The sequence below is a fragment of the Aquarana catesbeiana genome, linkage group LG08, assembly GCF_042186555.1.
Source record: "Aquarana catesbeiana isolate 2022-GZ linkage group LG08, ASM4218655v1, whole genome shotgun sequence".
NCBI classification, from domain to species: Eukaryota; Metazoa; Chordata; class Amphibia; order Anura; family Ranidae; genus Aquarana; species Aquarana catesbeiana.
In genome coordinates, this window is record NC_133331.1 from 264,400,409 (window position 1) to 264,422,496 (window position 22,088).

Below are 22,088 nucleotides of genomic sequence, written 5' to 3' on the forward strand. Positions count from 1 at the left end.
TCCACATGTTGAGGGAATGTGGCCTGGTATGGTTCCTATGACCTGCCAGGTTGCGTGCTCGGATAAGGGTCTGGTATGGATTTTGAGGGGACCCCCATACTATTTTTTTTAAATTTTGGCGCAGGGTTCCCCTTAAAATACATACCAGACCTAAAGGGTCAGGTATGGATTTTGGAGGGGGCGCCTACGTCATTTTTTTTAAATTTGGCGCAGGGTTCCCCTTAATTTCCATATCACACCGAAGGGCCTGGTATGGATTTTAGGGGGACCCCTAACGCATTTTTTTTTTAAATTTTGGTTCGGGGTTCCCCTTAATATTCATACCAGACCCAAAGGGCCTGGTAATGGACTGGGGGGATCCCATGCTCTTTTTTTTCAATGAGTTTTATCTATATTGCCGAGACCCGACAATTCCTTACAGCCGAGATCAGTTTTAAATGCCAATTTTTCCTTTAGAAATGTATTTTTTCTGTGGTACTGTTCTAAACACGGGAAAAATGCGCCACTTTACAGACTTACTATAGACACCCCCCAGGCACAATATTTACAGGAATATTTCATTTTTATGGTTTCACTTTAAGCATTAAAAAAAATCACTGCTCCCGAAAAAACGGCCTTGTTTTTAACTGGTTCAATACTGGGCATTTTCACCCCCTTCCTTCCCAGACCAATTTTTAGTTTTCAGCGCTGTCGCACTTTAAACGACAATTGCGCGGTTGTGCGACGTTGTACCCAAACAAAATTGACGTCCTTTTTTTCCCACAAATAGAGCTTTCTTTGGGTTGTATTTGATCACCTCTGCGGTTTTTATTTTTTGCGCTATAAACAAAAGAAGAGCAACAATTTTGAAAAAAACATAATATTATTTACTTTTTGCTATAATAAATATCCCAATTTAAAAAAAAAAAAAAACACATTTTTTCCTCAGTTTCGGCCGATGCGTATTCTTCTACATATTTTTGGTAAAAAAAATCGCTATAAGCGTATATTGATTGGTTTGCGCAAAAGTTATAGCGTTTACAAAATACGGGATAGATTTATGGCATTTTAAAAAAAAAAATATTTATTTATTTTTTTACTAGTAATAGCGGCAAACGCAATTTTTTTTCGTGACTGCGACATTATGGCGGACACATCGGACACTTTTGACACATTTTTGGGGCCATTCACATTTATACAGCGATCAATGCTATAGGATTGCATTGATTACTGTATAAATGTGACAGGCAGGGAAGGGGTTAACCACTAGGGGGAGACGAGGGGTTAAATGTTTCCTAGGGGAGTGATTATAACTGTAGGGGGAGGAGACCAATCTGTGTTCCTCTGTACTGGGAACACAGATCGGTCTCCTCTCAACTGACATGACGTGGATCTGTGTGTTTACCGGGCAATCGCGGGTGCCCGGCGGACATCGCGGCCGCCGGGCACACGCACCGGGTCCCGAGCTAGACGGCCGGGAAGCCCAGGCCGTCATATGACGTCCACCCAGGATGGGAGATCCCATCTGTGGAGGTCATTTTACTATGGCCAGTTAGTGAAGTGGTTAAAAAAAATTTCATTGATACATGTCCCCCGGGGCAGGACCCAGGTCCCCAAACACGTTTTATGACAATAACTTGCATATAAGCCTTTAAAATGAACACTTGATTTTTCATGTTAGCGTCCCATAGACTTTAACGGTGTTTCGGTGGCTTTCAAATTTGCCCCGAACAACGCATATTGTTCGGTGTTCGCAGAACAACCAAAGTTCGTCCCGAACTTATGCTCGCCCATTTCTTTTCAGTATATTCCTCAAGCGTCACCCCTGCTTCCCTGCTGGGTCCCTGGCTTGGCACTCACAGATACTCGTCAAGCGTCATCCCCGCTGACATGCTAGGTCCCTGGGTTGGCACTCACTGATGCTCCACAACCGTCACCTCTGCTGTCCCGCTGGGTCCCTGACTTGGCACTTGCTGAAGTTTTCCCACTAGTTCACCGTCCCCGGCTGGTGAGAAGTCTGCTCTGGTACTGTCCTTAGCTTACTCACAGTGGAAGTGATGGTCCCTTAGTGGCGACAGCTTCCCCTCTACCTCCAACCACAGCAAGTTCCCCCGGCCAGCGGAACTGCTACTTCTGGTTGGACTACAAGCCCGCAGTCTCAACCTTGCTCTGCTTCTTCTGCTTATGGATAGGCCCTCAGATAGCCTAGCAGCCACTAGTGCCTGGGATAGGCCTCAGGCTTCCAACCTAGCAGCCTGGGGCAACATAACACACGTCCACCCAGACAGCCGTCCAGGTGGCACAGAACCCCGAACATCTGGCTCCACCACAAATAAATAGGCGCTCCCAGCAGGCCAAGGGACCAAAGAAAATCCCTGCCCATTGGCTGAGACACCCCATTCATTCATAATCTGTCCTTGCTATGCCCTTCTCTTATCCAATGTCACCGGATATAATGCCACCTAGTGACAGAAGAGAGAAGTGCAGCAATTACAGAACTCAAATCAATTGATCTCCTAACAATTGGCCAAGGCAACTATCGCCTGGCAACTACATTTGATAGCAGCCCTGCCTAAACATCAGAGTGCTACATATATGTGAAATATAAATCCCCCATATACATGTAACAATATTCAAATGATTTCCATGCTTTTTTGGGAAACTTAAGACCAAAGTGTAAGTGAAGCCACTGAACACCAAACCAAAAGTAGCTTGAATATTAAAAAATCTTCTTGCATTTCCAACTGTGCAAAGAAAAGTGTACTCCACCCAGTGACAAACCAAATCTGCCCACCTCAAAGTTGTGATTTCAGTAATATAGGGAGGCCAAACAGTGCTAAGCCCCAACTGGGCTGATAATAATGGTAGAAGCTGGTCTCTCTTACTCCACCTCCATATTCTAAGATAGATAAATCAATATCGCTTATCATAAAGCATGCTTGCCTATTGACAAACTGCTCTCATAGAAGGTAGTAGTTTCTACTGAGGAAGTTCTGATTGGCTGGACTTAACACACAAGGGGGTGGAGTCATATGCTGATGACTGAATCACGTTTGCCGTGCCAAAGCTGAGAGCAGTGAGCAGGCGAGAATGAGATGAGCTCATCACTGTGCTCCTTCTCTTTTCATTTTCCAATTATAGGCTGGGGCAAGTCCAGGAGGACCTGAGAAGGATCCATGAAATACCCTTTAGATTTTAAGAAATTAGGGAGTAAAGTCCCATGTGGGCTAAAGAAGAGGACATTATATTTGTTTTTGACTTGAGAGAATGGCATCAACTTCCTTTGTAAAGCAAGTTCTGACTGGCTGGGAAAACTCCTGAGTGGCATATGAGGAGTAGGGATGAGCTTCGTGTTCGAGTCGAACCCATGTTCGACTCGAACATCTTCTGTTCGATAATTGGGTGGCTTTGGCCAATTATGGCTCAGGGGGTTTAAAACACGCCCCACACTATATAAGGCCGCCTGCACAGTGGCCCTGTGTACTGTGTTCCGGTTTGCTGAGAGATAGAGAGAGAGAGAGAGACAGTGTCATTTCATTTGAGTTAGATAGATTAGGCAGGGCAGTCAGTCAGTTAGCTGCACTTACAGTGTATTGTGTACATATATGCATCCCAGGTGTTGTGTGTATGTGTGTATATATATATATATATATATATATATATACACACACATACATATATATATATATATATATATATATATATATATATATATATATATATATATATATATATACACATACATATATATATATATATATATATATATATATATATATATATATACACTGATCCGTTCCTGTTATCTTCCTACTGACAGGCAGGCTTGTCTTGTTACAGTATTTGCAACTACCTGAAGAAAATTGTGGTACTAATATGATCAAAAGAACACCAGCAGACAGGCAGCTAGACTATTTACAGTTAGTGCAGTGCATCCTGCTTACAGTGTTCAGCTAAAGCTACAAGTTAGTTTATTGTGACCTCTGCACAGTGTTCAGCTAAAACTACAAGTTAGTGTAGTGCGACCTCTGCACAGTGTTCAGCTAAAGCTACAAGTTAGTGTAGTGCATGCTCTGAACAGTGTTCAGCTAAAGCTACAAGTTAATGTAGTGCTTCCTCCTCACAGTGTTCAGCTAAAGCTACAAGTTAGTGTAGTGCGTCCTCCTCACAGTGTTCAGCTAAAACTACAAGTTAGTGTAGTGCAACCTCTGCACAGTGTTCAGCTAAAGCTAGAAGTTGGTGTAGTGCGTCCTCTGAAGAGTGATCATCTAAAGCTACAAGTTAGTGTAGTGCGCCCTCCTCACAGTGTTCAGCTAAAGCTACAGGTTAGTTTAGTGTGACCTCTGCACAGTGTTCAGCTAAAGCTACAAGTTAGTGTAGTGCGTCCTCCTCACAGTGTTCAGCTAAAACTACAAGTTAGTGTAGTGCGACCTCTGCAGTGTTCAGCTAAAGCTACAAGTTAGTGTAGTGCGTCCTCTGAAGAGTGTTCATCTAAAGCTACAAGTTAGTGTAGTGCGCCCTCCTCACAGTGTTCAGCTAAAGCTACAGGTTAGTTTAGTGTGACCTCTACACAGTGTCCAGCTAAAGCTACAAGTTAGTGTAGTACATCTTCCTCACAGTGTTCAGCTAAAACTACAAATGAGTGTAGTGCGACAACTGCACAGTGTTCAGCTAAAGCTACAAGTTAGTGTAGTGCGTCCTCCTTACAGTGTTAACCTAAAGCTACAAGTTAGTGTAGTGCGTTCTCCTCAGTGTTCAGCTAAAGCTACAAGTTAGTGTAGTGCGACCTCTGCACAGTGTTCAGCTAAAGCTACAAGTTAGTGTAGTGCGTCCTCCGAAAAGTGTTCAGCTAAAGCTACAAGTTAGTGTAGTGCGACCTCTGCACAGTGTTCAGCTAAAGCTACCTGTAGAAGATTGGTGGTGTTTTCCTGATCCTATCACTACCGCAGGCAGCTAAATTATTTACACGTTAGTGTAATGCGACCTCTGCACTGTTCAGCTAAAGCTACCTGTAGAAGGTTGGTGGTGTTCTCATACTGTAGGCAGGCAGTTGATTTTGATAATTAATGTGTGTGAATGCGCTACTCCTATATCTACACCACTCACAGTATTACATTCCCTTCCTATTGCTGTGTCAAAAAAACGTATTTTATATCCTAAAACAATATCCCATAAATTATGTCATTTGCATGTGTACAAATCACCAAAGTGAACCAAAAACATAAATAAAAAACATAAATCAACTGACATGTGCAATGTATATCACAAAGTCCCAAAAAAATGCTTCAAAATCTTCTATCAATTGCTGTGATTAACGTGCTCCTGTGTTTCTTTTATTTTCAAATGTGACTTAATGACACACCACCACCTTTTAGATTGGCCACTCACCAGATCCTTCTTAAATGATGCGCCTTTGGTTCATTCATGGGATAACCACTCCACCTTAGTAACACTCCTCACCGGCTATGCTTAAACTTTAGTGTTCCTCATATGAAAGTATATGGACAAACGATCATTGCGCAATGCGTTTAAAACTTTTTATTATATAAAATCCAAAGAAAAGTGTACACTCACATTTAACAGTGCCCTCGAGCCGGCACTAAGCTATTCCAGCAGTTAAGGATGGGTGTTGAACTATTGCATGGTCCGCCTGTGTGTAATGTGTGACCTCCGCGTTCCGCTTGCGCTCCACCCCTCGCCAGCCACGGACGTTTCCGATCACCTGATGCAAAAAATCTCCCAGCAGCCTCTACGTGTTTCGCATCACAGTATGCGTCATCAGGTAGCTGCCGTATGATTGGTGCGTGTTCTATTTATACTGCGTATGGCCAGAAGTAAGTTTACCGCCATCTTAACTAAGGGTTTTTTTCCCTTTTGTTTCTTTTGTAACTTCCTTTATTATGTCGCCATTTTGACTGAGGGCCTTTGCCCACTTTGCTTTTCCTAGATATGCATACCCCGTTCCCCTTACTGCAACTACTTTTCCTTACTATGTTCTTCTTAAATTATATATTTGGATGTGTTTATATTCCGGGATCCATCTATATCTGCTGGAGAGGCTTTTACAATTTGCTAAACATATCTAACATCTTTCCTGTTCCGCAGCCTGTACTGACTTGCAGGCAATATGGAACAGCAAAACCAAAACTTTGTTTGTTTGCTATATCCATTTACCTAAATACATCTTTTTACTTTTCCCAAAAAAAGTTTATTGACCCCTATCTGTCCTTATACCATCCAAAGATCAATGTTTATGTGCAAAAAAATTTTTCATGAAGTTAATTACATAAAAATAGAATAAAGTTAAAAATAAAAATAAAAAATAATAATAAAAATATGATAAAAATAGACAAACTTTAGAAAAAAATACTAAAAATAAAATGAAATAAATAATAAAAAAATATATAATAAAAAATGAGCGAATGAAAAAATGAAAAAATAAATAAAATGAAAAAAATGAAAAATGAAAAAAATGAAAAATGAAAAAAATGAAAAAAATTTAAATGAATGAAAAAATGAAAAAAATTTGAAAAAAAATGATGAAAAAATATAATCAACAAATATAAAAATACAATCATGTAAAATAAAATAAAATAAAATAAAAATTATTATGAAAAGTTAGTATTAATAATCTTCCAGATAGCAGTTGATGTCGAGTTCCACATTCAACCCCACTGGCCTCATCGTGTCCATTTTAAATATCCAATGGGTTTCATTCCTTGACACCTCTCTTTTCATATTGGTGTTTCTCCAGTTTTTCTCTATTCTGTCTATTCCATAGAACTTTAAATGTTGGGGGTTTCTTCTTCTTCTTCTACGTACTGTAGTCCACAGCTGCACTCCAGTACGTAGGTGACATGTGTACTACAGCATGTTATCATTTTCTCGATGTTGTATGTTTGTTCATTGGCGTTCGACATAAAGTTCGTTATCTTTCTATCTTTTTTGTTGGTAGATCTACAAGCCTTACATTTCCCACTTCTGAAGAAACCCTTCTGACTGAAAAAAGTTGACATAGTTTTAGGGGGGTCTGGCACATTTTTTACTATCTTATCACGGATCCTTCTTGCTCTTCTGTACACAAATGTTGGTTTTTGTGGTGATACTTTGCTTAGTTGTGGATCATTGCTGATTATAGGCCAATGTTTTCTTATAATGTTCTCTAATGCTTTATATTGTTTATTGAATCCTGTTATAAATGGTATTTTGTTACTCTGGTTATGGTTTTTTGTTTTGTTTATTAGAGTTGATTCCCTATCCATATTGGCTACTTTCAGGCGTGCTTCCTCCAGTACATTTCTTTTATAGCCCTTGTCTATAAATCTCTCTATCAGGATATCAGTCTGCTGGAAATAGTCCTCTATTAAGTCACAGTTTCGTCTTATCCTGATAAACTGGCTCTTCGGAATGGCTTTTTTCCCCTGAGGATGGTGACAACTCCCCATTGGTATGTACCCATTCCAGTCCGTTTCTTTAAAATGTGTTCTAGTCCCAAGTTTATTCTTATTTTTATAAATTTGCAAATCCAAAAAATTAATTCTTTGTTGATGTATTGTCGCTGTAAATTTGATATCATACTGGTTGCAGCTAATATGTTAGGAACAGTTAGAACAGTTTATCCAACTTCCCTTCCACACTATCAAAATATCATCGATGTAGCGTTTGTATAACTGCAAGTGTGGCCAGCATCTCCCGAACATTTCTTCATCTTCCCATTTACTCAGGAAGATGTAGGCCACACTCGGTGCATACTTGTTGCCCATTCCCACCCCTTTAATTTGCCTGTAATAGTTATGATCGTGCCAGAAAAAATTGTTCCCCATAGCCATCCTTAGTCCCTCCAGGATAAACCTTCTTTGTTTTAATTCTAGGTCTGATAGGTTCTTCATTCCCCATGCTGCAGCTGCCAAGGAATCTGTTTGTTTTATATTAGTATACAACGACTCCACATCCAGTGTTACCAGTAGTGTGGAGTCATCCACCTGTATATCTTTTAAATTGTTGATTACATCTTTACTGTCCTTGAGGAATGCCTTGCCCTCTCCTGCTATTGGCTGGAGGAATATGTCCAAGTATTCCCCCAGTCTAGAGTATACTGATTCAATGCCACTGATTATGGGCCTCCCTGGTGGTTTTTGTTTTTATGAATTTTTGGGACCTGGTATATTACTGGTATTCTTGGTGCCTCTGTCAACAAGTATCTACCTTCTTTTTTATTAATGATTTTATCTGCTATGCCCTTATTTAGATAATCTTATAATTTCTTTTTAAGTTCTCCATTAGGATTCTTTTTTAGGGGTTGGTATGTGCTAATGTCTTTTACCAATCTTTCCAACTCTGTGTAGTAGTCCTGTTTGGTTAGGACCACTACCCCTCCCCCCTTGTCTGCTGGTCGGATTACTATGTTTTTCCTTTTTTCCAGTTTTTTCAGACCTTGCCATATTCTATCTTTATTGCACTTTTCCGGTTTGATATTTCTCATTTCCTTCTCCACTATCCTTTTGAACACTTCTATGTGTTGATTGGTGTTAGACCTGGGGTTGAATGTGGACCTGTTCCTCAACTGACTATGTTTGTATCCTGTTTCATTTGGTTGGTGTTGGGGTTCTCCATTTTCTAAAAAATGTTTCTTTAGATTTAATTTTCTAATAAACTTATGCAAGTCAAAAAATGCTTCAAACTGGTTAAAAGTTGCACTAGGTGCATATTTAATTCCGCTATCTAGTACCAATAGTTCTTCCTGAGTGAATGTTATGTCCATTAAATTAAAAATTCCCTCCCCTAATTTTCTCTTTTCCTTTTTGCCTCCCCCTCTGCAGCCTCTTTTTCTCTTTGGCTTGTATTTCCTCCAGCATCCTGGGGGCTCCTGCTCCAGCCCCCTCTGCTGGTTTGGAATACTGGCATGGGTGGTTTGTAGGGTTCCCTCCAATCCCGCCATTCCCCCTGCCACATGGGTGGGCCATAGTTTTGGTTGTAGTTGTAATAACCTCTACCCCTGCCTCTGTAACCCCCTCTCCAGGGTCTGGGGTACTGTCCCATCGGGGGTTGATAAGGGGGTGCATTTGTGATGTTATTCCCTTGCTTGGGTTTCTGAATATTCACTTTTTTCTGATTGTTACTTGGGGTATGTGTTTACGTCCTAGTGTCTCTTCTTATTAGATTGGCGATTGGGGTGCCTGGTGTTCCACTATTTCTTGTGTCTGCAACCACATCCCTAATGTCCATCTCTTCATCCAGGGATGTGTTTGCAGAATTGGTGATTGTTTCCTCTTCCTGCCACCTGTACACTTTCCCCTCCAAATAATCTTTTTTATCCCTTTGATATTTTTTAACCTTTTTATTCTCTAGTCGCTCTAGTTTTATACTCATTCGTTTCTACATGTGGTAGGATGTTATCTTTGATGTTACTAATGGTGGATTCTATCTTTTTTAGTTTGATTCTCCTCCTTTCAATTATGGTATCTAGTAATTTATTTTCACAGCTGTTGAAGAAATCAAACCTCCTTCAAAGTCCTTGATAGATTTTCGTCTAACCCATCATTGGGACCTAGGTCCCATCTGAGCCTTCTTGGGGTGATTTTGGCTTCTCTGTACTGGTCTAGTGTGTTGATGTCCCATACTGCCAGGTTTGCTCCAGTGATGAGGAGGGAGGGGATGATGAAGTCACTGACTCAACGTGGGTGCCTGATAGGAGAGAGGAGAGAGGAGAAGGAGGCACATCACCAACGAGGCAGGATGCCCTCCAGGGGCCAGCCTAAGGGCAGCACACTGACTGCATAACACCGCAAAGCTCCGCATGTGCAGGGTACTGCTGTCTCTGCGTGTTATTCCAAAAGTTCTTTGGTGTGGGCCTTTTTTGAGATGAGTGCATCAGATTGCACTGCTGCTATTTGCAACATATGTCTCAAGCGTATCTCGCATGGCCAAAACATCTCCCGCTTGGGCACCACATGCTTGACCAGACATATGTTGACCTGCCATGCAGTTCGTTGGCAAGCGTATCTAAAATACCCACACCAAAGAACAAAGAGGACCTCTCCTTGCTCCTCATCAGCTGAGATCTCTAACCCCACTATACCTTCAGTCCTCTCTGAGACCTGCACTGAGAGGAATGAAGGTGTAGAATTAGGTGTGTCACAGCCAAGTACTTGTGGGCAATCTGCTTTCGGTACACCGACGTCAGATTGTACCAGGCAAATTTCCCTGCCCTAGCTGCTGCACCGCCGAAAGAAGTTCGCTCCCAGCCATCCACATGCCCAGCGGTTGAATGCTAGCTTGGCAAAATTGCTAGCACTTCAACTGCTACCTTTTCAGTTGGTAGACTCTGCCCCCTTCCGTGAGTTTGTGGAATGTGTGGTTCCTCAGTGGCAGGTACCCAAACACCACTTTTTCTCACAGAAGGCGATTCCGGCTCTCTACCGGCATGTGGAAGGCAATGTCTTGGCCTCGCTGGACAGGTGGTAAGGTGCATATTACCGCTGACTCATGGTCCAGCAGGCATTGATAGGGACAATACCTAAGTTTCACGGCGCATTGGGTCACTCTGCTGGCAGCTGGGAAGGATGCAGGATAAGGTGCAGTAGTGTTGGAGGTTGTTCTGCCACCATGCCTCCAAAATGCCACTACTAAATGATTGTGACACACCTCTCTCCTCCACCCCCTCCTCTTCTTCTTCCCTCATGGCCTCTTCCTGTGCTTTGTCCTCGGAACCAGCGGTGCTCTGTAGGCGTTCAAGGGGCTATGCAAGTACGCAGGCCAAAAGATGCCATGCAGTGCTTGAGCTGGTGTGCTTGGGGGACAGGAGCCACACTGGGGCAGAGGTTCTGTCAGCTCTGCAGGGGCAGGTTCAGAGGTGGTTGACACCATGCCAACTTAAGGCAGGAATGGTGGTTTGCGACAATGGCACCAACCTCCTCTCCGCCCTCTGACAGGGACAACTGACCCATGTGCCCTGTTTGGCTCACGTCCTTAACTTGGTGGTGCAGCGGTTCTTGGGCAGGTACCCGGGCTTACAGGATGTCCTGAGGCAGGCCAGGAAAGTCTGTGTGCATCTCCGCTGGTCATATAATGCCAGTGCTTATCTGGCAGACCTCCAAAAGTAATTTAACCTGCCCAAGAACCGCCTAATCTGTGACATGCCTACTAGGTGGAACTCAATGTTGGCCATGCTGCAGCGGCTGCACACGCAGCAGAGGGCCAATGAGTACCTGTGTGACTATGGCACCAGGACAGGGTCAGGGGAGCTTGTTTTTTTTTTTCCCCACGCCAGTGGGCCATGATCAGGGGTGCATGCACTGTCCTGTCACCATTTGAGGAGGCCACGAGGATGTGAGCAGTGACAGTGCATGCATCAGTGACACTGTCCCCCTTGTCCACCTGTTGGAGCACACGCTGCGTGGAATAATGGACAGGGCACTTGAGGCAGAACAGAGGCAGGAAGAGGAGGACTTCCTTAGCTCTCAAGGCCCCCTTTATCCAGACAGTGTTCCTGCCTGCCCGCCCATCACACAAGAAGAGGACGAGGAGGAGGGGGAGGAGGAGGAGGATTGTGTCAGTATGGAGGTGGAGCCTGGCACTCAGCATCAGCAGCAGTCTTTAAGGGATCATTGAGTCCCAAGAAACACATGGACTTGTACGTGACTGGGAGGAGGTGGCTGCGGATCATGTCGTCCTTAGTGACCCAGAGGACTCCGGACCGAATGCCTCAGCATACGCTGCATGGCCTCCCTGATCCTGCAAAGCCTGCAGAAGGATCCTCGTATTCGTGGTATCAAGGAGAAGGATCAATACTGGCTGGCAACCCTCCTTGATCCACGTTACAAGGGTAAGGTTGCAGAGAGAGCAGAGGATGAAACATCTTCGGGAGGCCTTGCAGAAAGGTCTGTGCAACGCGTTCCCAGAGACTGGGAGGTTACAAACTCCTGTTTCTGGACAACGTGTTGCTGAGGCTTCGGTCAGTCAAAGAAGGAGCGGCAGAGAAGGTGGCCGTCTGACCGATGCGTCAGACAATTTTTTAGTCCGCAGCCCCAAGATATGATCAGTTCCAGCAACCATCGCCAGCGTCTGTTTTACATGGTGCAGGAATACCTAGGGGCAAGATCTGACTTGGACACCTTTCCCACCGAAAATCCTCTGGGTTACTGGGTCGTGAGGATGGATCACTGGCCAGAGCTTGCACAGTATGCAATTGAGCTACTGGCCTGTCCTGCATCCAGCGTTCTTTCGGAACGCACATTCAGTGCTGCTGGAGGCTTTGTAACCGATCACAGGGTGCGTCTGTCCACCGACTCGGTCGATCAACTGACCTTCATAAAAATGAATCAGTCTTGGATCACCACCAGATACCAAGCACCTGATGCTGATGTAATTGAATAATTTTTTTTGGAAATGTCAGATCCCTTCAAGACTGCTTATGCTGATGCTGAGTGACTATCCTGTTATGCTGAGTGACTATCCTCTTCCTCCTCAATGATCAAGCTGAAAGCTTGTTTTCCATTGAGAAGTCGGGGAAGAACATCAGGGTAGTATTTTGGTATTTCAGCTCACCCGCTCTGCGAGCTGTGCGGAGTATCTCGTCCCGATCCTGAAAATTGAGCAGCCGAAAGATTAGAGTGTGAGGATTAGAACCTGGTGGCCCCGGGACTGGAGGGATCCTGTGGGCACGTTCCACCGTAAAGTATGGCAAGAACTGCGCAGCCTCTCTTAGTACCTCTTCCATAAAGACCTGGGGTTTTTCCCCTCCGCTCCCTCCGGCATACCTACGAGGCGGAGGTTATTCCTTCTGTTCCTATTTTCTGCATCATCGACCTTGTATTCCAGCGCTCTGACCTTCGTTTGTAGGGTGCGGATCGACGCTGTGTGCTCCGTGACCGTGTCTTCCGTTAGCCCCACACGTTGCTCCGCTTCCGACACCCGTGCACGGAGTTTGTCAAAGTCCTGCCAAATGAGGCTAACATCAAGTTGTACAGCCTCAATTTTGTTAGTCAGGGCAGTTTGGCATGAAGCTATCGCGGCCATTACCTCCTGGAAGCCAAGTCGCTGCACGTCCGACTTCTCCTCCATGTCCGTCTGGGACGCCATGTTTCTTGCACTGCCAGGGGAGGTTTGCACGTGGGGAGTCACTTGTGTAGTTGTTTCCTCCTCACCTGGTGGAAATCGAAGCTTCTTCCCCCTGTGCCTAGTTTTGTATGGCATCCGGAACAGTTCTGGCTAGTTTATAGTGAGAAAAGGGGCCAGGAGAACGGATATAAAGACGGATCTCCAGCAGAGCTCTAAAACCTGCTTCCTCTCAGATCGCCATCTTGGCCATGCCAAGCTGAAAGCTTGTAAGAATATTTTGTTTCTGGACACAGCCACCAGTGGCTAAGGCCCAATTTTTCAGCCCCTGTTTAACAGGGGCGTGTAATTACAATTTTTGATGCAATTCTTTGCAGCAGGGCTCGTTCCTGCGCTCCAACTAGAGTATCTGTGAGGGGTTGCAGTGTTGTGGCACCAACACCAGTGCCTAAGGCCCAATTTTTCTGTCCCTGTTCAACAGGGACATGTAATTACAATTCTTGATCTAATATTTTACAGCAGGGCCTGTTCCAGCACCCACCAAGAGTAACTGTGAGGGTTTACAGTGTTGTGGCACCAGCAAAACCACCACCACCAAAGGCCCAATTTTTCTGCCCCTGTTCAACAGGTGCATGTAATTACAATTCTTGATCTAATATTTCAAAGCAGGACCCGTTCCAGCGCCCACCAAGAGTAACTGTGAGGACTTACAGTGTTGTGGCACCAGCACCACCACCATCACCAAAGGCCCAATTTTTCTGTCCCTGTTCAATGGGGGCATGTAATTACAATTCTTGATCTAATATTTCACAGCAGGGCCCTGTGAGGGCTTGCAGTGTTGTGGCAAAACCAACACCTAAGGCCACAATTTCTGAAGAGTATATAGGGCAAGCCCCTACTTTCAAACATCCAACTTACAAATGACTCCTACTTGCAAACGGATGGAGACAACAGGAAGTGCGATGAAATCTACCCCTAGGAAGGGAAATTCTCTCCTGTAAGAGTTAAAATGGGAAAAACATTTCTCCTTTCCACTGATGCTTTATCACTAATCCTTGTTTCACTAAAACCCCCAAATTTTCAAAAAACATTTGTCATTGTGACAGAAAGTGAGGTGAAATCTTCTGAAGAGGAGCACAGACAGCAGAACAAATGTCACAGGGGTGATAACCCTTCCCTATGTTTTCCAAAAAGCTTAAAAATAGATTTTTTGGCTGGAGCTACACTTTGTAATTTTGAACTGGTACATTTTTAAACAGATTCTACTTAACAACAAACCTACAGTCCCTGTCTTGTTTGCACCGCCTGTATACTGCTGTTCAGAGTATATAGGGCTTGGGGGCCCCATGCCTTTCCTTTTTTTAATTTGGGTGCAGGGTTACCCTTAATATCCATACAAGACCCCAAGGGCCTGGTAGTGGACTGGGGGGGGTACCCATGCCGTTTGTTTCACTGATTTTCATCCATATTGCCAGGACCCGACATTACATTAAAGCCGCAAGCAGTTTTAAATGACTTTTATTCCTTTAAAAATGTAATTTTGTGCAGGGACTGTTCTAAGCACGGGAAACATGCGCCACTTTACAGGCATACTATAGACACCCCCCAGGTACGATATTTAAAGGAATATTTCACTTTTTTTTCACTTTAAGCATCATTAAAATCACTGCTCCCGAAAAAACGGCCGTTTTTAAAACTTTTTTTGCATTGATACATGTCCCCTGGGGCAGGACCCAGGTCCCCAAACCCTTTTTATGATAAGACCATGCAAATTAGCCTTTAAAATTAGCACTTTTGATTTCGAACGTTCAAGTCCCATAGACTTCAATGGGGTTCTAACGTTCATGGGAAGTTTCGGTCCGTTCGCAGGTTCTGGTGCGAACCGAACCAGGGGGCGTTCGGCTCATCCCTAGTCCTGTTTAGTATCAGGTTGGGTTCACACTATTGTGAATTGGATGCAGGTTTCCCCACATCCAATTCAAACGTCAGGAGCAGCTTTGGTGCGAATGGCTCAGGAGTTCTGTGTATTTTTTGGTCCGTTTCAGGTCTGAATTCAGCCAAAAATATGGGCTGAAATCGGACTTGAAACTGTGAACGGGGACGCACCGGACTCCTGCTGTGAGCCGCTCCATGCTGCAGTGTGAACCCAGCCTCCCAGTAATCTCAGTGACACAGCTTATTAAAGGGTAATGCCGCGTACACACGGTCAGACTTTCCGGCATACTTGGTCCGGCGGACCAGAGTCCGCCGCACAATCCGACCGTGTGTAGGCTCTGGCTGACTTTTTTTTCCCAAAAGTCCGCCGTACCTAGATTTAAAGCATGCTTTAAATCTTAGTGCACCGGACTCAGTTCCTGACGGAAAGCCCGTTCGTCTGCATGCGTCTGTATGCTGGTCCGACGGACCATTACGACGCAAGGGCAGAGTACTGCATCTTGCGCTCGCTGCAATAGGAAAAACAAATTTTCCTATTGCGGCAAGTGCGGGGCATCCCAGGCCTGGTATGGATCTTAAGGGGAACCCCCTATGCTGAAAAATCGGGTGGGCCCCCCCCCAAAATCCATACCAGACCCCGATCCGAGCACGTAGCCCGGCCGGTCAGGAATGGGAGTGGGGACGAGCGAGCGCCCCCCCTCCTGAACTGTACCAGGCCGCATGCCCTCAACATGGGGGTGGGTGCTTTGGGGGAGGGGGGTGCCCTGCGGGGCCCCCCCACCCCAAAGCACCTTGTCCCCATGTTGATGAGGACAAGGGCTTCTTCCCGACAACCCTGGCCGTTGGTTGTCGGGGTCTGCGGGCAGGGGGCCTTTCGGAATCCGGGAGCCCCCTATAATAAGAGGGCCCCCAGCTCCCAGCCCCCCATCCTATTTGAATGAGTATGGGGTACATGGTACCCCTACCCATTTACCTAGGGAAAAAGTGTCAATAATAAAACACACTACACAGGTTTTTAAAGTAAATTATTAGACAGCTCCGGGGGGGTCTTCTTCCGGCTTCGGGGGTCCCTCCGGTTCCTCTTCTCCAGTGTTCCAGTTCTTCAGCCGGCTCCTCCGCTATCTTCATGCCGCTCTCTTGCCAGCGGAGGTCCGGACTTCTGGCCTCTTGTCTTCTACCCTCTTCTCTTCTCCAGATGTTGACACGACGGTCTCTCCGGCTGGACTGGTCTCTGAGCGCTCCGATGTGACTTATATAGCCGGAGACCCTGCCCCCTTAATGCCGTCACAGTCCCTGGGCATGCTGGGACTGTGACGTTTTAGGGGGCGTGGTCAACATCACCCGGTGCCGAGGAACTGGAACACAGGGAGAAGAGGAACCGGAGGGACCCCCGAAGCCGGAAGAAGACCCCCCCGGAGCTGTCTAATAAATTACTTCAAAAACCTGTGTAGTGTGTTTTATTGACACTTTTTCCCTAGGTGGATGGGTAGGGGTACCATGTACCCCATACTCATTCACATAGGGTGGGGGGCTGGGATCTGGGGGCCCTCTTAGTATAGGGGGCTCCCAGATTCCGATAAGCCCCCCGCCCGCAGACCCCGACAACCAACGGCCAGGGTTGTCGGGAAGAGGCCCTTGTCCTCATCAACATGGGGACAAGGTGCTTTGGGGTGGGGGGGCCTCGCAGGGTGCCCCCCTTCCCCCAAATCACCCACCCCCCCATGTTGAGGGCATGCGGCCTGGTGCAGTTCAGGAGGGGGGGCGCTCGCTCGTCCTCATCCCCTTTTCCGACCGTCCGGTTGCGTGCTCAGATCGGGGTCTGGTATGGATTTTGGGGAGCCCACGCCGATTTTTCGGCGTAGGGGGTTCCCCTTAAAATCCATGCCAGACCTAAGGGCCTGGTATGTCCCACGACGGGGCTTGCAAGGTGTCAATCTCGTCAATAAAAGCGGCGAGATTGACTTCCTTTTCTAGTCCTGTCGTACCTGAGTCACGTTCAAAATGAACGGACTTGTCCCTGTGTGGGCAAGTCCGTTAATTCTGAAAGTCTGTTGCAACTCCGGCGAAAGTCCGTCGGAAAGACGGGCGGACCTAGCCTGCCGGAAAGTCTGGTCGTGTGTAGACAAGTCCGTCCTTTCAGAAAGTCCGGCGGTAGTCCGCCGGACAGTCCGGCTGGAAGAACGTCGGACCAAGTATGCCAGAAAGTCCGCTCGTGTGTACACGGCATAACTGCACTTTTGTGAGGAAGAAACTAGCAAAATAAAAAAAAAATAATATAGTGTATACAATTACTATACAAATCATATTGTAATTGAATGTTAACAAAAATGACCCTTTTTTCAAACTGCAGTTCTGTAATTTTCTGAAAATGCAATACATAATGGCTACCTGGAGGTGTTCTCTACACAGAATGTGTACAGAACGCCCCGCTGGAAACATCATTTACTGCTTGTGTGATTGGCTCACTGATTTTCCCAGAAGTCCGCACTAAGATACAAGTTTGATTTCAGGCATCCCCTGCAACAAAAATATAATTTTTTGTACAATGCTCCCAAAGAAAAATCACATCTAAAGGGATGCAGGCCTAGCAGCTTTCCTCATTAGTGCCTTACAGCTGCTGCAGCTGATTAATGAGAGTGGTTTCATAATTATCAGACTCAGTGAGCACAGGGGCACAGAGGAACAGACAGTGATTTCTTCAGAATAACAAAAGATAGGAATCTGCAACAAAGTTTGTTAAAATGCCTGCAATGTACATAGACCAGCCAGACAACTCAGTCATGTGAGTTGTCTAACCAGGTTTCGGATATGCCCATGATGTCAGAATCCTTCTCAAATAGCAGTTGTTCTAGCTTTTCCATATTGTTAGCCAAACTAGCATTTGTGTATATACGTTTTACTTTTTCACTTATGTTTAGTAATTTATTGCTGCTTACTCTTGGATTACAGTTAGCATCAGGCAAACCTCCTGCATTGGGCATGGTAGATTCCTTTCTGACTCTTCCCCCCGAGGGCCTAGTTTAAAAAACCCCTCCAAACTTTTAACTATTTATTCTCCCAACAGAGCTGCACCCTTCTCATTTATGTGCCATTTATCCCTACTGTAGAGCCAGTAACTGACTGAAAAGTGAGCCCAGCTCTCAATGAACTCCAAACTTTCCTTCTTACACCAGTTTCTCAGCCATATTTTCAATTCTCTTAGCTCCAGCAGACCTCTCTGGTGTAGGTGTCATGGTTATGCAATAGAGTTTGTCTGTCAGCTTACCTGTCACCATATGTTCATCTCTAGATACCAGCTGACTCTCACCTGACTGCTTTTGTAATCTCTCCTCTAGCATGGCTCCACCCCAGCTCCTATCAGTGAACTCTATATTAACCTGTGCACTGCAGGCCAGCCCTGCTGATCAACCTTTGTGTGTTTGGCTTCCTGTTTCCCTTGTGCTCTACGTTGGTTTCTGTTACCGACCTTGGCGTGTTCTCAACTATTCCTGTCTGCTCGTGACCCTGACCTTTTGGTGTGTCCCCGACTATCCCTGTTTGCCTGTGACCCTGAACCTTTGGCGTGAACTCTGTTGTCCTTGTCTGCTTGTGGCCCTGACCTTGGCCTATTATCTTACTATCCCTATTCTCCTGTTGCCTACTGTGGGCGTGAGCTGGGAGACCCTGGGGGTCGCGACTTGGAGCCAGTTGCAGCACAGTCCATCCTCACCGCTAGAGGCTCTGGTGAACACTTGCTGGCTCTTAGACTCCGCACCCTAGGGAATCTTACGCTCTAACCCCGGTGGGATCCGTGTTGGTGTTCCAGCGGCCCTGCCTTCTTTAACACCCTGACTCCCATCCGCAGCAGTCAGCGGTAGGGTCCACTACCTTGCGGTGCACTCCTGATCCCAACGGTGTGCATCTGTCACCTAGCCCCAAGGTTACCTGACAGTAGGTCATGGCACAGGGAGTATTTCTAAAAACACTACCCTGAAGTCATTTTAGCTTAGTACCTAAGTCCCTTTATTTGTTTTCATCTTCAGACTTTGTCATTAGTACCACACTGTGCTTAATAGCTCGGTCCTCTCAGCCCCACCCAACAAACTGTTCTTTCGACTTGCGATGTGTTGAACTCAATTGCTTGGTAAACAACATACTGTTTGGCAATCACAGTCTTTTTGACAGATTACTCTGGAATCCCCTACAAGCAGTATTTCTTTATCTTTGTCTATCAACTCCTGTCCATAGAAAAGAAACTCCCCTGCCAGCTAGTGGACTTATTCTGCTCCAGTAATGGTACCCCTGAGCTGATATCCCCAACATCATACAACCAGGCATATTTATCGTTGGTATACTTACCAAATCAGGACTAGCCTCCCTAACTCTTTATCCTCCACCCTGATCTACCCTGTCTTCTGACCATAGCCCAGCTATTTACCCTGGACTCCTGTACCTTCATATACAGTGGGGACGGAAAGTATTCAGACCCCATTAAATTGTTCACTCTTTGTTATATTGCAGCCATTTGCTAAAATCATTTAAGTTCATTTTTTTTCCTCATTAATGTACACACAGCACCCCATATTGACAGAAAAACACAGAATTGTTGACATTTTGCAGATTTATTAAAAAAGAAAAACTGAAATATCACATGGTCCTAAGTATTCAGACCCTTTGCTGTGACACTCATATATTTAACTCAGGTGCAGTCCATTTCTTCTGATCATCCTAGAGATGGTTCTACACCTTCATTTGAGTCCAGCTGTGTTTGATTATACTGATTGGACTTGATTAGGAAAGCCACACACACTTGGCACACCTGTCTATATAAGACCTTTCAGCTCACAGTGCATGTCAGAACAAATGAAAATCATGAGGTCAAAGGAACTGCCTGAAGAGCTCAGAGGCAGAATTGTGGCAAGGCACAGATCTGGCCAAGGTTACAAAAAAATTCTGCTGCACTTAAGGTTCCCAAGAGCACAGTGGCCTCCATAATCCTCAAATGGAAGACGTTTGGGACGACCAGAACCCTTCCTAGAGCTGAGGTATCGGGGGAGAAGAGCCTTGGTGAGAGAGGTAAAGAAGAACCCAAAGATCACTGTGGCTGAGCTCCAGAGATGCAGTCGGGAGATGGGAGAAAGTTGTAGACAGTCAACCATCACTGCAGCCCTCCACCAGTCAGGGCTTTATGGCAGAGTGGCCCAACGGAAGCCTCTCCTCAGTGCAAGACACATGAAAGCCCGTATGGAGTTTGCTAAAAAACACCTAAAGGACTCCAAGATGGTGAGAAATAAGCTTCTCTGGTCTGATGAGACCAAGATAGAACTTTTTGGCCTTCATTCTAAGTGGTATGTGTGGAGAAAACCAGGCACTGCTCATCACCTGTCCAATACAGTCCCAACAGTGAAGCATGGTGGTGGCAGCATCATGCTGTGAGGGTGTTTTTCAGCTGCAGGGACAGGACGACTGGTTGCAATTGAGGGAAAGATGAATGCGGCCAAGTACAGGGATATCCTGGACAAAAACCTTCTCCAGAGTGCTCAGGACCTCAGACTGGGCCAACAAGACAATGACCCTAAGCACACAGCTAAAATAACGAAGGAGTGGCTTCACAACTCCGTGACTGTTCTTGAATGGCCCAGCCAGAGTCCTGACTTAAACCCAATTGAGCATCTCTGGAGAGACCTAAAAATGGCTGTCCACCAATGTTTACCATCCAACCTGACAGAACTGGAGAGGATCTGCAAGGAGGAATGGCAGAGGATCCCCAAATCCAGGTGTGAAAAACTTGTTGCATCTTTCCCAAAAAGACTCATGGCTGTATTAGATCAAAAGGGTGCTTCTACTAAATACTGAGCAAAGGGTCTGAATACTTAGGGCCATGTGATATTTCAGTTTTTCTTTTTTAATAAATCTGCAAAAATGTCAACAAGTCTGTGTTTTTCTGTCAATATGGGGTGCTGTGTGTACATTAATGAGGAAAAAAAATGAACTTAAATGATTTTAGCAAATGGCTGCAATATAACAAAGCGTGAAAAATTTAAGGGGGTCTGGATACTTTTCGTCCCCACTGTATATACCCTCCTCTATACTGTCCTCAAACTGCAGCTGATGGGTAAGGCCCAGACTCCTCTCCAAGTTGTTAATGCTCCACAATGTTGCAAGTTGGTTATTTAGATCTAGAATGTGGGCTTCTAAATGAACAACTTGCTCATCCTAGAATAGCTGCTCGAGGAACATATACATGGAGCGGGATGTTCAATGTGTCGCATGTCCTCATGGAGGGCATGTTTACCACCAACCTAATGAGGATACTCAAAATGTTGGTATACTGTCATATTGCAAACCTTTTTATTTTTGCTGATCTATACATGAGACCATAGACCATCCTTTTTACAGAGCCTATCGGTTCTGGCCACGCCCTGCTATTCTCACAGTACACAGTGCTTCTCTCAGTGCCCAGCAGCTACAACAGTACTCAGCAGTTACAAGATGAACCAAGCCGTTTTCGCAGTGCCCAGTAGATTATCACAGTGTCCAGCAGTGTTATTGCAGTGCCCACAAGTGTTCTCACAGTGCCCAGCACTTGATATTACAATGCCCAGTATTGTTATCACAGTGCCCAGTAGCTCTGTACCCAGTAGTCGTTATTCCTGTGCCAGCAATGTTATTATAGTGCCTAACGGGGTTTTCACAGAGCCCAGATGTTGTTAATGACATTGTCCAGTAGAAAGATTGCAGCTCCCTGTAGTTGCTTTTACATAGCCCAGTAGATTATTACCCAGTAGTTGTTAATGTGCATTAAATCCAAAAAACAAAAATGTATTATATTGCTTTTACATATTCCTAGATGTGATGGCTGCATTTGTTTTCTTTTAAACATTTTTCCTTTATTTTCTATGGTAGTTAGTGGGTTGAGACAAACCATTTTACATTGACAATGGTCACCGACTCCCTTACACCGCACACAATGCAACTATGAACACTGACCAAGAATGCTACAATGTACAATTTTTCCCTCACCAACACCGACACACACTGTTTTTTTATTCCTGTACTAGTCCAGTATTATAGAGAGTTCTCAGTAAAATTCCTTCTACAATAAGTTATTTTGAGTTACAAGTTCTTGTCTGTCTTTA

General features: G+C 45.1%; 1 protein-coding gene across 1 annotated transcript in view; it reads right to left on the minus strand.

The window, feature by feature from the left end:
* LOC141106400 (membrane-spanning 4-domains subfamily A member 4A-like) overlaps positions 1-22,088 on the minus strand; it is a 75,302-nt gene that overhangs the window by 52,393 nt on the left and 821 nt on the right. The window lies entirely within an intron of this gene.